General features: G+C 34.5%; 1 protein-coding gene across 2 annotated transcripts in view; it reads right to left on the bottom strand.

Annotated features, from left to right (window-relative positions):
• The window catches only part of LOC106463555 (RING finger protein nhl-1-like), a 33793-nt gene extending 20657 nt beyond the window's left edge, over positions 1–13136 (bottom strand). The window contains exon 1 of one of the 2 annotated variants that reach the window (XM_022391095.1): positions 13119–13136. The gene's annotated coding sequence lies outside the window, so the exon portion shown is untranslated. Of the gene's footprint in view, positions 1–8706; positions 8845–13118 lie in introns of those variants that run through there. The other variant, XM_013923604.2, reaches the window with a different exon arrangement.
• Positions 13137–14136: the final 1000 nt, after the last annotated feature.

Raw genomic sequence — 14136 nt, 5'->3', positions numbered from 1 at the left:
AGTGTACATATAAATCACTTTAAATTAGGTGTCCTTTAAGAATGCAAAATTAAAATATAACGTCTAGGTTTGTCAATTTTAATGCATCTGTAAGTCAATTTTATTGTTCGAGACAGTATTTACAATTTAAAAACCACGATTAAATTTCAAAAAAAAAACATAAATCTTTAAAGCAATTAAACGACAACTCCAAGAAAATTCGGTGTTAAAATGTCAAATCAGTAAACTAATTTATATCCATTCATTTAACCGAATAAATACCAAAAATAATAACACTTTTGAGATGGTAGGAGGAACATTTAGAAAGATTAGGATTATATTGATCATCTTGAAAATTTATATAATTACGTTTAAAGTAAAACGTTTATTGACTCGTGGTTTAAAATTTAATATCTCATCATAAATGACTTAAATTTGAAGATTATCTACTGAATTTCAAATAGTTGTTGCAGCAAAATCTGGCCGAGAAGCAATGAATCATCCATAACATAAGAGCTGAAGAAAGTTGCATTGTCTTAACATCATTTTACGTTTAAAATTCTGGAAGTAAACTTATAAAGTTGTGAATTAAACCTATGAAACTGTTAAAAGTTGTAAGTTAAACCTATGAAGCTGTTAAAAGTTGTAAGTTAAACCTATAAAGCTATTAAAAGTTGTAAGTAAAAATGAAAATATAGTCACAACAAAGCCGGACAAAGGGAATACACTATGTGTATTTTAACACCTGTCGTAGGGGCAGATTGGGTAACATTTTGTGCCAGAAGTAGGATCACCCAAAATCAATCTTAGAACTGGGTTGCGGAAATGATACTAAACAAAAGTACTAATGATAAGGATTTCACAGCTTCTTTTTTTTTAGAGCAAAATATTAATTATAGATGTAGATATGGCTACATAAAGATTGATGTATCAACGAATATTAGCTAATTAGCTATATACATTAGGAATGTTACATAACTAACACTGCAACTGTAAACAGCCTCATTCGGAGTGTGTTAACAAGATACTGTGTCAAACTAAAACGTCAGGTGGTCTATTGGGTTTTCATATTGATTTTACACGAACGGAAAATTTCATTTTGTAGCGAAGCGTACAATGGAGCTGATAACACTTTTCACTGGACAGTTTGTTTGTTTGTTTGAATTTATGCACCAAGCTACACAATGGTCTATCTGTGCTCTGTTAAGCAATAATCGGTCTGCATCATTGGGTAAGACAACAGAGCATATTTTATTTAGTACTGAAATGCTTAAAGTAATTATATGACTATAAATGATTCATTTTTACACAGTTTTGGACTCGGTATATTTCTCGTCAAAGAAGAACCTGTTCTGATATCACATACATTTCGCGGTATGTCTGCGAACTTACAACGCTAGAAACCGGGCTTCGATACCCGTGATAGGCAGAGCACAGATAGCCCATTGTGTAGCTTTGTGCTTAACTACAAACAAACAAACATATACATTTTTGTTTTGTTTTTTCATGATGTTTATTCACTTTCTTTGTTATCATCACCTCCTTCATCATTCTCTTCAGTTAAGACCAAAACGTTATTAGTAATAAAATAAAATGTCGTCATTTTCATCATGTATAACTTCATCATCAATATTCACAATATTCTCCCTATAATTTGGCTGTGGCAGTTTTATTCTACCGTTTGTTGCGTTATTAGTACTTGCCAGTACACTTTTTTGGCTGCCTTCCTCCACGTCTCCGACTCAGTTTGGCAGAAACTTATAATTCATCACATTCACAACCACAACGAGAGTATGATAAGCATTTTCAACATCTAGACATTTTACATTTGGTAGATAAAGATTATATTTTGAACTAGAATTGCAATTTGTTCGACAGTCGTTGAAACAGTCATCATCCATTTCCATCCTTCGATTTGGAGCAGCAAGTGATCCACTGTAGCGAAAAATAGGCCAATGATATTGCTCAACAAAGCAAACCGAAGAAAATCCTATTTCCGCTATGGGTAATTTTTTCCTGAGTATAATAAGCTTACCCAATTTACAGATATGGGCGGGTTATTAAATAAAGTTTATTATACCAATAAAGTTAAAGAACAGTTAAATAAAAAACTAAATTTATAAAATTTGACATAGGCCTAACTAGAAACAGAGAAGGTGAATCACAAAGGTGCTTAATAAAACTAGAAAAGAAAGTTTATTGAAAGAAGATAAATATCATAAAATAAGGTTTCAGGTTCTCATTCTAGTGTTACGTACTGAGTTACTAAGGCTTATAACGATGACTGTCCGTCTAAACAGGTTATGTCTAATATTAGAACTTATAACCACGAACCTACTTATTTTTTAGTTAAGAATTTGGAACCATTAACTATCAGAGATAGTTCTGTTTTTCTCAGAAAATACAAGACTTAAATTTTGATAATAAGATCTGTTGTTCTAGTTTTGATGTCCACTAGATGAGACTGTAAGTACAAGTATGGAACTTTTCAGATTTCCTAATTAATGGTTTCTAAAACTCTTGAATATTTCCACCAAAGAATCTCAGTTGTGATTTGACAATGTCCTGTAAAGATCAGGTAGATGGTGTGGCCATTGGTCAAGATGGATGATGGATACTCTTTTTCGTTTGTTATTAATCACAAAGCTGCCCAATGGCCTACTGATGGTATAGAAACCCAATTTTTAGTGTTGTAAGTCCTCGAAATTACCGCTGGGTCACCGGGAGTCCTTCTTTGTATTCTACAGTTCGTAAATGGGTGTCATTATTTTCGAATATACTGAACATGTGGTTAGTCCTCTGAACGATCTTAAAAATAAACGTATCAATATCAAGTTCACAGTTGAACATCAACGAGATCACCAACTTCCATTTTAAACACCTCTACTCACGATGAAAATAGTAAATCTGAATGCGAACAATTTCATAAGAAAACCTTTAAATTTCAATTTTGATAATTTTATGCCAGTCTTTTGAAAAGAACCTGGTGAAAATATCAATCTGGTCAACATATTTTACATGTACAAAACCCAGCTAAGTAACAATAAAGAGGTCGGTCATAAATAATTTGATATAGAAAATAAAGTCAATTATATAAATGAACAAACCATTCTAATATGTAATGCAAAGGATAAACAAGACAAATTGGCGAATAATTGGCCTCCTTTTTTTTATGGAAACTAGAACAAGTAGCAACATAAATAACAAACGTACCGATACCAACAACCGGCCTAAAATCGTCCCTCGCCAGTGGGTCAGCGGTAGGGGTTACGGGCTTACACTGCTATAACCTGGTTTTGTTTGTCTGTTTGTTTTTACGCGGTAGGACACACAATGGGCTATCTGTGCTTTGTCCACCACGAGTATCGAAACCCTGTTTTTAGTGTTATAAGATTTCAGACTTACCGCTGTACCACTTGAGGGGGTCTTATATTGTATAATTCAGGAGCCTATAAATATCATATTATATTTGCCTATGTAAAAAAAATGAAACTTCCTTTTCGTTAATGTAAATAAAATAACGACCTATATCTCCACAACGTATCCTGATTAGCTCAATACAGCTTCGTCAGGAGGTATCAACAATTTACAAGTTCGTTAATCCAGCGTTATCCGGATTATCGACATCTCTTGACGAAGCTGCAATAGCGATATATATTGAGCCAATAAAGATACAAAGAGATATAGGTCATTATTTTATTTATATCAATAGTAATTATCGTAATAAACTTCAATTTGCGTTAAACAAAATTAAGAAGAATAGCTGTCCCTTTTTAGTGCCCGGCATGGCCAGGTGGCTAGGGCGCTCAACTTGCAATCTGTGGGTCACGCCATGATAAACCTAACCCCGCATATACTCGATAATAATGTTGTTGTTCTTCAAATACTCCAGAATACTGGCAACAACGCCGTGATAAACTTAACCCCTCATATACTCGATAATAATGTTGTTGTACTTCAAATACTCCAGAATACTGGCAACAACGCCGTGATAAACTTAACCCTCCATATACTCGATAATAATGTTGTTGTACTTCAAATACTCCAGAATGTTATGTGCAATTTGATCACCACATGTTCGCTCAAGATAAATTAATTTAAAAAAAAACGTTTCTTGACGATAGCTGGAGCTTTTACCGTATCAAAACTCGTTGAGAGTACCTACTGACTGGAGATCTTATCTGTAATTTCGTCTGCTATCAGCGAGTAATATCCTTTACCCTCTAATCCTTTGGTAATATGTTGAAGAATGCAGCCAGCTACTGCTTGAAATATTACATTCTACACGATCTCTCTCGTATATACTGTATAGCATTTCTTTTGGGAGTTTTTAAGTGTTCCGCCAGTTGTGTGTAAGAATTCGATAGGAGTTCCACAAGTGAGGGAAAGTTGTCCTTATTTGAAAACAAACTGGTAGAGTCGTCGCTATGACACGCAGATTTATGTTCTGTTTCCCATAAAACAACAGAGTGTCGACAGTTTTTTGAGGTTACATTTATATCTTACAACTCATAGTATTGTTTGCTGTTTGCATGTCCGGTGCTCTTGTTTTTGGATTGCTAATAATAGGTGATACTAAATCCATCTACTCACTAGCATTAATAACTCATACTAATCCACTTAACTACAAGAATTGATAATTGACACTAAATCCACTATATATATAAGTTATTAAATTTGTTGTTACAATATTTGTGCTCAAATCTGGGATTTGAAATTAGTAAATAAGATGTGTGTGTGTATTATATGTGCATACATATACACATGTGTATGCGTGTTTGTGATAGTTGAATGTAAATAATGACTTATAGTCGTTCTAATTTCATAGAAGCTCATGCTTATGAAAACTATATAATGATTATTGAGAAAACATCATGTTTCCAATGGTTATATATTAAAAACTATACATCCTATGGAAATTAAGTTTCACCACAGGCACATCGAGAATTGGTAAGTTTTATTTATATTCACCCCATATAATAACATAGAGATTACACAACAACGTGTGGACAGATACAACACGTTGCCAAGAGTTAGAAAAGGAGAACCCATAGAGAAGCTGTGAGTCACAGTTGTGATAAATTAATCCCTGACGTCAGAGGTTGAACTTACCACCGAAATGTGCCTGAGAAACAACTTCCTCGGTAAACGACTTGCATGACGTCACAGCGCTATAAACGAAACTGTGACAAAATAAGGAAAACATCTCAGAGCAATTGCCCTCACACTATTGTTAGTAATAAAATGTCTGTTAAGAACTATCTTATTTCTCTGATAGCTTCTAAATGTTGATGATAACTTTCTGTTTCAGGTTTTTCTCAGGTATGTGATAACATTCGCATGTTGCGTATTAATGATCATTTTTTCGTGATCACTGATAACTATCTTTTTTTATCATATTTACATGCTGTTGATAATGAATGGTTGGTTATGTTAATCAGAGAGAGTGACAATGGCAGATGTGGTGGCTAGACCCCAACAAAGCGAACAATGTGCGATTAACAGCAATTCAACAGCATGAACAAGATACGTGTGAATAACTATCATCTCAACAGAGTAAACATGGTGCGCGTGATGACTAGCTAAACCCCAACAAACTGAACAATGTGTGATTAACAACAATTCAACAGCATGAACAAGGTACGTGTGAATAACTATCATCTCAATAGAGTAAACATGGTGCGCGTGATGACTAGCTAGACCCCAACAAAGTGAACAATGTGCGATTAACAACAATTCAACAGCATGAACAAGATACGTGTGAATAACTATCATCTCAATAGAGTAAACATGGTGCGCGTGATGACTAGCTAGACTCCAATAAAGTGAACAATGTGTGATTAACAACAATTCAACAGCATGAACAATGTGTGATTAACAACAATTCAACAGCATGAACAAGATACGTGTGAATAACTATCATCTCAACAGAGTAAACATGGTGCGCGTGATGACTAGCTAGACTCCAATAAAGTGAACAATGTGTGATTAACAACAATTCAACAGCATGAACAACATACGTGTGAATAACTATCATCTCAACAGAGTAAACATGGTGCGCGTCATGACTAGCTAGACCCCAATAAATCGAGCAATGTGCGATAAACAACGTATGATTTGTGTGTGTGCGTGTTGTATTTTTTATAGCCAAGTCACATTGGGCTATCTGCTGTGTCCACTGAGGGGAATCGAACCCATGATTTTAGCGTTTTAAATCCGTAGACTTACCTCTGTCCCACCGGGGAATGTATATGATTTAAACAAACCACTCTAGCACGGTCAACACTGTATGAATAATTACTCAGTATGAATTATTACTTTGTATTGCATTTTTGTTAGAATAAGTGGTGTTTCTTGGTGGGTCATTGGTAAACTTACGGATTTAAAACGCAAAATCCGGGGTTCGATTGTTGCGAAGGCCACGACATATAGCCCAAATGTAGTTTTGCACTAAAAAAACAAACAAGAATGAATGGTTTATAACCGGCAAGTCACTGTATCCACTTTAGAAAATGTATAACATTAAGTACGACTGATAAAATTCGACTTCAGTTTTACGACATATATCTGATTAACCAATAAATCTAGCCCAAGGTGCACGATTTATTATTAGTTCAATCTGTCTAACAAAATTCAAACAGCACAAGTGTTTACAGGTTTAATATTCGTGATAAAAATTAAGCTAAACTGCATGACTTTCTTCTTTTTTTTTTGTTTTGTTATGCTACGTTCCTTTTAAAGAAATGAAAAACTCTTTTAAATACCTTCGGTTTGAAATCCGTAATGGCCTAATTAACGGACTGAACGTGCAAGGGGTCGATCCATTGGATCGTATTAGAGAAGTCATGTTGACCATAATTTCGAATTTATGAAGTGTTTGGTTTGTTTTGAATTTCGCACAGAGCATAAGTTAGCAGTGAAAGACTAGAGGGAAGGCAGCTAGTCATCACTACCCACCGCCAACTCTTAGGCTACTCTTTTGCCAACGAGTAATGGGATTGACCGTCACATTATAACGCCCCCCACAGCTGAAAGGGGCGAGCATGTTTGGGGGGAGCCCGCGACCCTTAGATTGCGAATCAAGCGCCTTAACCACCTGGCCATGTTTTTGTTCTAAAGATATGTCTGTGAAATACAGTAGTCAGTCTGATTCAGACTCTGACAAATAGAAGTGCACGGTGACGTTCATGTGAAAAATAACTCTTCTTTTGTCCATCGTACAGTTTGCACATTGCATTTAGATGACCTCTACAACCTTCTAAATGCATATCTACAGGTGTTGTTTTTATCAGTATCCCTTCATACTGTATCTAGTATTTCCTTTATTTTAACATGAACTGTTGCGATATAAGCAATGTATGGTAACATGAAAAGCTGATAATTCTGATATCAAATGCATAATACCATGTTGAATGGCACTCTGTACAAGATTTTGACTCCCACCCGTGCTCATAGGGTTAATTCGTCGCCACAGTTGGACGTGATGTCAGCCATAATCGTATATATTTTCATCCAGTTCTCGAGTATGATGATACTAACCCGGCTTTGTTTTGTGATACTATACGACTACGTAGTAACGTGATTACAGAAGACTTATCGATTTCAGTAGCTAGTATACTTTCCTAGTAAAGCTCAAATCCAATAAAGTTACTGAAATTTAGAGATTCACTCTAATGTTTTGTTTGTTTGTTTGTAATTAAGCACAAAGCTACACAGTGGGCTATCGGTGCTCTGCCCTCCACGGGTATCGAAACCCAGATTTTAGCGTTGTAAGTCCGCAGACATGCCGCTGTGCCACTGGGGGGAGGGGGGGCTCACTGAAATGAAGTGAAACAAATAAACTAACAAACAATACAGCATCTGTCCAGAGAGTGTTTTAACGTCGGAATATCTACAGTAAACAAAGCTATACGTAATGAAGTTAAAATAAAAGATGAAACATTTGTATTTCGGGTAAGCTAAAATGAACATAAATATCTTTTTAAAATATCAATCATTAATTATTATTATTATTAAATATTTCACCACGTACGTTTACTACCTTACTAGATGGTCATCCTATATTAATACAAATTGTTTGTGTGTTTGTCCGCAAACTCCTCCCACGATTTTGGAGCTAGCAAGACCAAACTTTGGAGGCGGACTCCGGGAGTGTCTTTATCTATGTGGCGTAGCCCTCCTGCCAAGGGGGGCTGAATTCACTATCCAAAAGTTGGTTTGATTCACTGCCAGAAAAAGTTATGTGATTTGTCATTCAGAAGAAAATAGTCTGATTCACTGCTCTTAAAAAACGAATTAAATAACTCCCCAATAAACAAGTTTATTCAACGCCCAAAACTGGTTTGATTCACTCTTAAAAAAAAAAAGGGGGTTTGGTACATCATCCAAAAAATGATTTGATTCATTGATCAAAAATATTCATGATCAGAGTTATTGGGGATAATGCAAGTATCAAATGAAAGCCTTTGGTTTCGTAATTTATATTATAAAGACGGATTTATGAATCCCGTTTATTGGCATTTTATTGTTTTTATACTATAAATAAAACAGTAAGTAAATTCATAAGCACGAAACATCAAGAATGACTGGACTAAATATCACTGAGATTGTAAACATATTTCTCGTCCAAAACAGTTTACATTTGGGTTTAAATCTCATGTTCGCTCACAAAAATACTAAAAACCTCCCGCAGGATTTCGAATAAATAAAAACACTTTAAAAACTGACCTGTTTTAGTTACAGCGTTGAAGTTCGATAAAGCAGCTCCCCCTGTTCCCCGTTCAGTCGACACTACTAACTACACAATTCTGTACCTCTTAGATATACATTTTCACATCGCAGGGTCTACGCCAACAGTTGCCACCACACTGCCTAAATTCGGAATCAAGCTAAATATACCGTCCCTGTACGAGTCGTGAGTTGGCTACGAAACTATCCTCGTTCCACCTTTTTTTTGTTGTTGTTTAACTTATTCACGGGAACATAGCCTGCCTTCATTTATCGAAGAAACACTGAATGCCCTCATTCTCTCTCAAACATCTTTGGCAAAAAATAAAAAATTGCTATCTGGAAATAAGACACCTCAAAACGTCACCATTTATGTGCGGATTTTGTTTTGGATGTCTCCCGAAATGCAATTTGATAAGTGATTAGCGTTCGTTCTCATACAGTTGAATGAAACGTATTATTTATTAGTGTTGAGGGTGTTTCGAAAACACCACACCGTGTTTTACATATACCGACATCGCTTATAATTCTTTCCAAAAAAAAAAGAGAAAATAATCAAGTGATGATTACATGGGGTTCTTTAAGGGCATTTTTCGTACATATTTCATGCTCTGAAATAAGACGCATTTTCACTTTTTTCACAGTTGGCTGCCTCGATTACCACAATTTTAATATGGTAACTGGAACTGTCAAACGGTGTACATGGACTATTTTGTTTTCAGTTTTTGGCCTCGAAGAAAGATAAAAAAACCTCTAAAATAGGGCACCTTTTCAACTTTTTTCTTTATAGACTTTTGGCTTTGAATTTAAAGGCCCGAATACTTAATCAGTTGAATGAGTCAATTGTAATATTCCACAAAGTAAGGTATGCAATTAGCATCAAATGAGGTCATTGGGGATTTAATAACAAAGGAAAGAAGGTGGGGGGAATATTACCTAACATTGTCCTTTATACAGTTTTTACTTCCTTAACAATTACCCTTAGTTAGTGTTATATAAAACTTCAGATATTACATTGCTTTCTATATGACATCTCAATATTTATCGTTCCTTCCTAAATGGTACTCGGTATATGTTAGTAAGTTCGTTTGATGGTGTACGGAATGTGTTGTTACTTGCTACATTCCTTCTTATATTTATTATTACTTGTTACATGACGCGTCTCAGTGTTTGCTGTTGTGTGCTACATAACGCCTTAACATTTCTGTTTATTATTTTTTATGTTATTACGTATCACCTCAGCATTTGTTGTTACTTGCTACAAATCACACCAGAATTGGTATTACTTGTTACATGACGCGTCTCAGTGTTTGCTGTTGTGTGCTACATAACACCTTAACATTTCTGTTTATTATTTTTTATGTTATTACGTATCACCTCAGCATTTGTTGTTACTTGCTACAAGTCACACCAGAATTGGTATTACATGTAACATGACTCCTCGGTATTTGTTGTTACTTGCTATAAGTCACACCAGAATTGGTATTACATATAACATGACTCCTCGGTATTTGTTGTTACGTGTTATAAGTCACATCAGCACTGATATTATATGTGACATGATTCCTCGGTATTTGTTGTTACGTGTTATAAGTCACATCAGCACTGATATTACATGTGACATGACTCCTCGGTATTTGTTGTTACGTGTTATAAGTCGCCCAAGAACTGATATTATATGTTACATGACTCTTCAGTAGTTTTTGTTACTATAGCTACTAGATAACTTAGCACTTCTTTAATTGAGCAATATGTGTTTGAATTACTTCCATAGAATAATATTGCACTTAACAACAAGAACCGAATTTATTATGAAAATTATACTATATTTGTTTACTGCCTATGTTCAGCGCAAGAAAATAGAAGTCTGAAGCGCCTTAGGACTCCAGTATAAATCCTTATTAGATACAACCTATCACAGTGAATAATTTGCAGTACAAATAGCTATTGTTTAATGAGGCAATGAAAAAAAAAAGTTAAGCCTGTGTATTTTCTAAACATTCAATTGTGAATAACCTGAAGGACAATCTATTTCTTACGTCAGAAATCAAACATATATATTTCAGTAAAATAACATAATTTCGGTAGGATAATCACTTCAAGTTAAATTTACTGCCTCAGTTTGGTATATATAATAAGGTATTCAACAAGAATAGCTTTCAAATATCTTCTATCTTCGGAATCATTGAGAGTACGTTAGCTTTTTAGCATATTATTAGCAGAGCCACTTTATTCACTATTCAGTAATATAGGTGAACATTCAAGGCTATCATTTGTAAAGGCTGTTTCTTTGAGACATTTTTAGTCAGATAGGATAAACACATATACACAAATTATGAGTTAGCGTAGGATCCCAGCTCATTGGGGTGGGGGTCGCCTGAGGTCAGTCTTATTTGACCCTCCCCTAAGTCTTTTGTAAAATGACACTCCTGCGTACATTCAAAAATAATTCTTATATCAAAATCTCCTAAACATAATAAGAATCACCTATCAACTTTGAAAGCAAGAAATACAAATCTTCGAACTTTTTCGTATCATAGCAAGGTTGGATTTGTTTAGTGCCTAAGACAGTTTCAGGAACTGAATCTTTGAAGTTCCGTTATTAATATATATTTTTCATTAATGTATCATTTCCCTACATTCAGAAGTGCATTCTTTTAGGCCTATGTTAGAATAACAGAAAGTTCTGTCTTGGTTGTTCTAATGTAAAGCTACACAATGAGCTATCAGAATTGTGTTCGTCCTGGAGGATCCCATCCCCCCGAATTTTAGCGTTATGAAGCTTACTGCTGAGCCAACGTGGTTCAACATAACAAAAAGAACAACTGATAACTCAATCTTTTTCGGAAAGAAGATTTCTCTGCTTTATTGGTTTATCAAGTAAACTCCTGACAAACAAGGTAACTCCATAAACGCAGAGGTTTTATAGTTTTATTGATTGTAAATAATTAGTGCTTATTAATTCACCGATTTTTTCCCCTAGTATTAGTATCATGACTGATAGTGACTATAATGTCACCATTGGATTAGCTATCAGATTTAGTGCGCGTTCTGGGAACATCAATCTATGAATGTTAAAGCTGACAGTAAGCATCTCAACTACTCGTCTTTGATAAAAACTAAACAACAGTTCTACAACATTACAGCTTTGTTTTCTTATTTCATTACCTCTCCCCCATAACTCAGCGATAAGTCTGAGGGCTTATTACGCTGAAAATCGGTTTCGTTAACCGCGTTGGGCAGAGCACAGATAGCTCATTGTGTGGCTTTAAACTTAACAAGAGACAAAATTTTATTTTATTTAGCGAACACACCCTTCTTGGTGAAAGATTCTCAAAGTTTTTATTTTTTCACACGGTATTTTATAGCTCCTTCTTTTTAAAGTAAATTACGTTTTATAAAAACATTTAACACTAGTGAAGATTAGCATGTCGCATTATTTAGTAACTATTTTCCTTTTAATATTCGTTGTACATATTTGTTACGAATACTGTCAGCAGGTTTTGGTTGATATAGTTGAAGTAAAAATATTATTAGGCCTAGATAGTTTCAGAAACGCATTGTAAGTATAATTCAAATGTAATAGAAAAACCGGGTAATTTTTAGACCGAGTTAACGTTAGAATTTACAAAAGATACGAATTACTCAAAATTTAAAGTTAGTAATGATTGGATAAAGTATTATTGGTTAACTTATGAGATATTTTAAAATTAGCTAAACTTGATGATAAGTTATTCTCAATTAGTAAGCCTGCGTTAAGGCAGTATTTACCGCTATAAGCTTATCAGTGAGTACTCGTGTATTACCTAACCATAATGCGATTTGTTGAATTTCACGCAAAGCTATACAAGGACTATCTAGTCATCCCTAGTCAAACTTGAAAATGCTTCTAACATAGTTGGAAGAAAATAAATTACTTTTATACGAAAATACTATTAAAGAAAAGCATGCTGCAAAGATACATAGACGGCTCAGGGGCAGCGGTAAGGGGAGCTTCCCCTGTAGCCCCCGCACCCAACAAAAAGTGGTTACTGTTAAAGCTGGCTCACTATGTACATTTCCCTCATCGGAAAGAGGCTGGGCGGCGCCCCTGTTAAAAAGGAACAGCAATAACATCAATACAGTCTAAGTAGATTCGATCAGTTACTTTTTATGTACTTAAAGCACAGCAGAATCCAGAAAGATAAGCCTCATTCACATTTTATTTCCCCTAAACTGACAAATAATTCATATTATCCAGGAGATGTATCTGAAATTCCATTTTGGAAAACGAAACTTCTTTAACATATGAAACAAATCAGTAATTATATATATATATATATGTGTGTGTGTGTGTGTTTATATAATGTCCAACTTTAAGTCGTATATTTAAGAGCAACTTTTTAAACAAAATATTTAAGAGCAGAACCTACCTCACGTGCTACTGAGATCAGTCAAATATATCACTGCTAGTTATCACAATGGTATTGTTTCTGTTCACACGTTGGCGGGAAAGATATCAAATGCGTTAAAATAATCTTTCCAACAAAAACAGGACTTATAACTCTGTATTTCTAGGTGACCTTTTTAAAACTGGACTGCTTCCAAGTTCCGGAGGCTTAAAGAAATACTACATTCTAGAAGCGCATCGTTCACGTAACATACATCTTGGTGTATTTCTTCGACAGGGTAGAACAAGTCATTTAGTAATCCAAGCTAATTAGACCTTTTCAACCTGAATCCTTGACATTATTGGATCATGTACAAAGACTATGAGGTGTTAAGATATTTTTTTGGTTGTATTCATTTTCACAAAAAATTAGTTTACCACTGAGGACAATTTTCGTCTAATTTAGAACTACGCAGAGAATTTGCTTAAGGTTTATACTTGTACATTATAAATTATTGACAGTAATTTTAGCTTTAGATGTTAATATTTAATGAATTAATTTATAATACCAACAAAAGATTTTCTTACAACTTATACCAATCAAAACACAACTAGTAAGAAAATCTTTATGTTAACCGTTAAGGGACACAAAATGATTATAAACTATGACACTCGATAAGTGATGTAAGATATGTAATTTCTGTAGATGTAAAATATTTACTTTTTGATGTTTGTATATATTCATGATAATGCTTATTATATAAGCACTGCAGAACTGTCTAAGAAAAAGAAAGCATCGTTATATCTAAACGAACTAATAATAACATTAGGTTCAAGCCTATAATATTGAGGTTACTTTTTAAAGTACAGGCAAAAAAATTCGACTATTTCCAAAGCGTTGTGCAGGCTATCAAAATTTCCTGTTATATATATCATTCCACATCGAAATTTAGGATAAATTATTAAGCTTCTCTCTCTTTAAAAAAAATATCATGGGAGTGGAAAGGGGGAGCTAGCTAATTTGAAAATGCGTTTGTGTGAGATGGGGCTGATATGTATAA

Source organism: Limulus polyphemus, unplaced genomic scaffold (genome assembly GCF_000517525.1).
Source record: "Limulus polyphemus unplaced genomic scaffold, Limulus_polyphemus-2.1.2 Scaffold1437, whole genome shotgun sequence".
NCBI lineage: Eukaryota > Metazoa > Arthropoda > Merostomata > Xiphosura > Limulidae > Limulus > Limulus polyphemus.
Note: the sequence above shows the minus strand (reverse complement) of the source record. Positions and strands in the feature narration are given on the sequence as shown.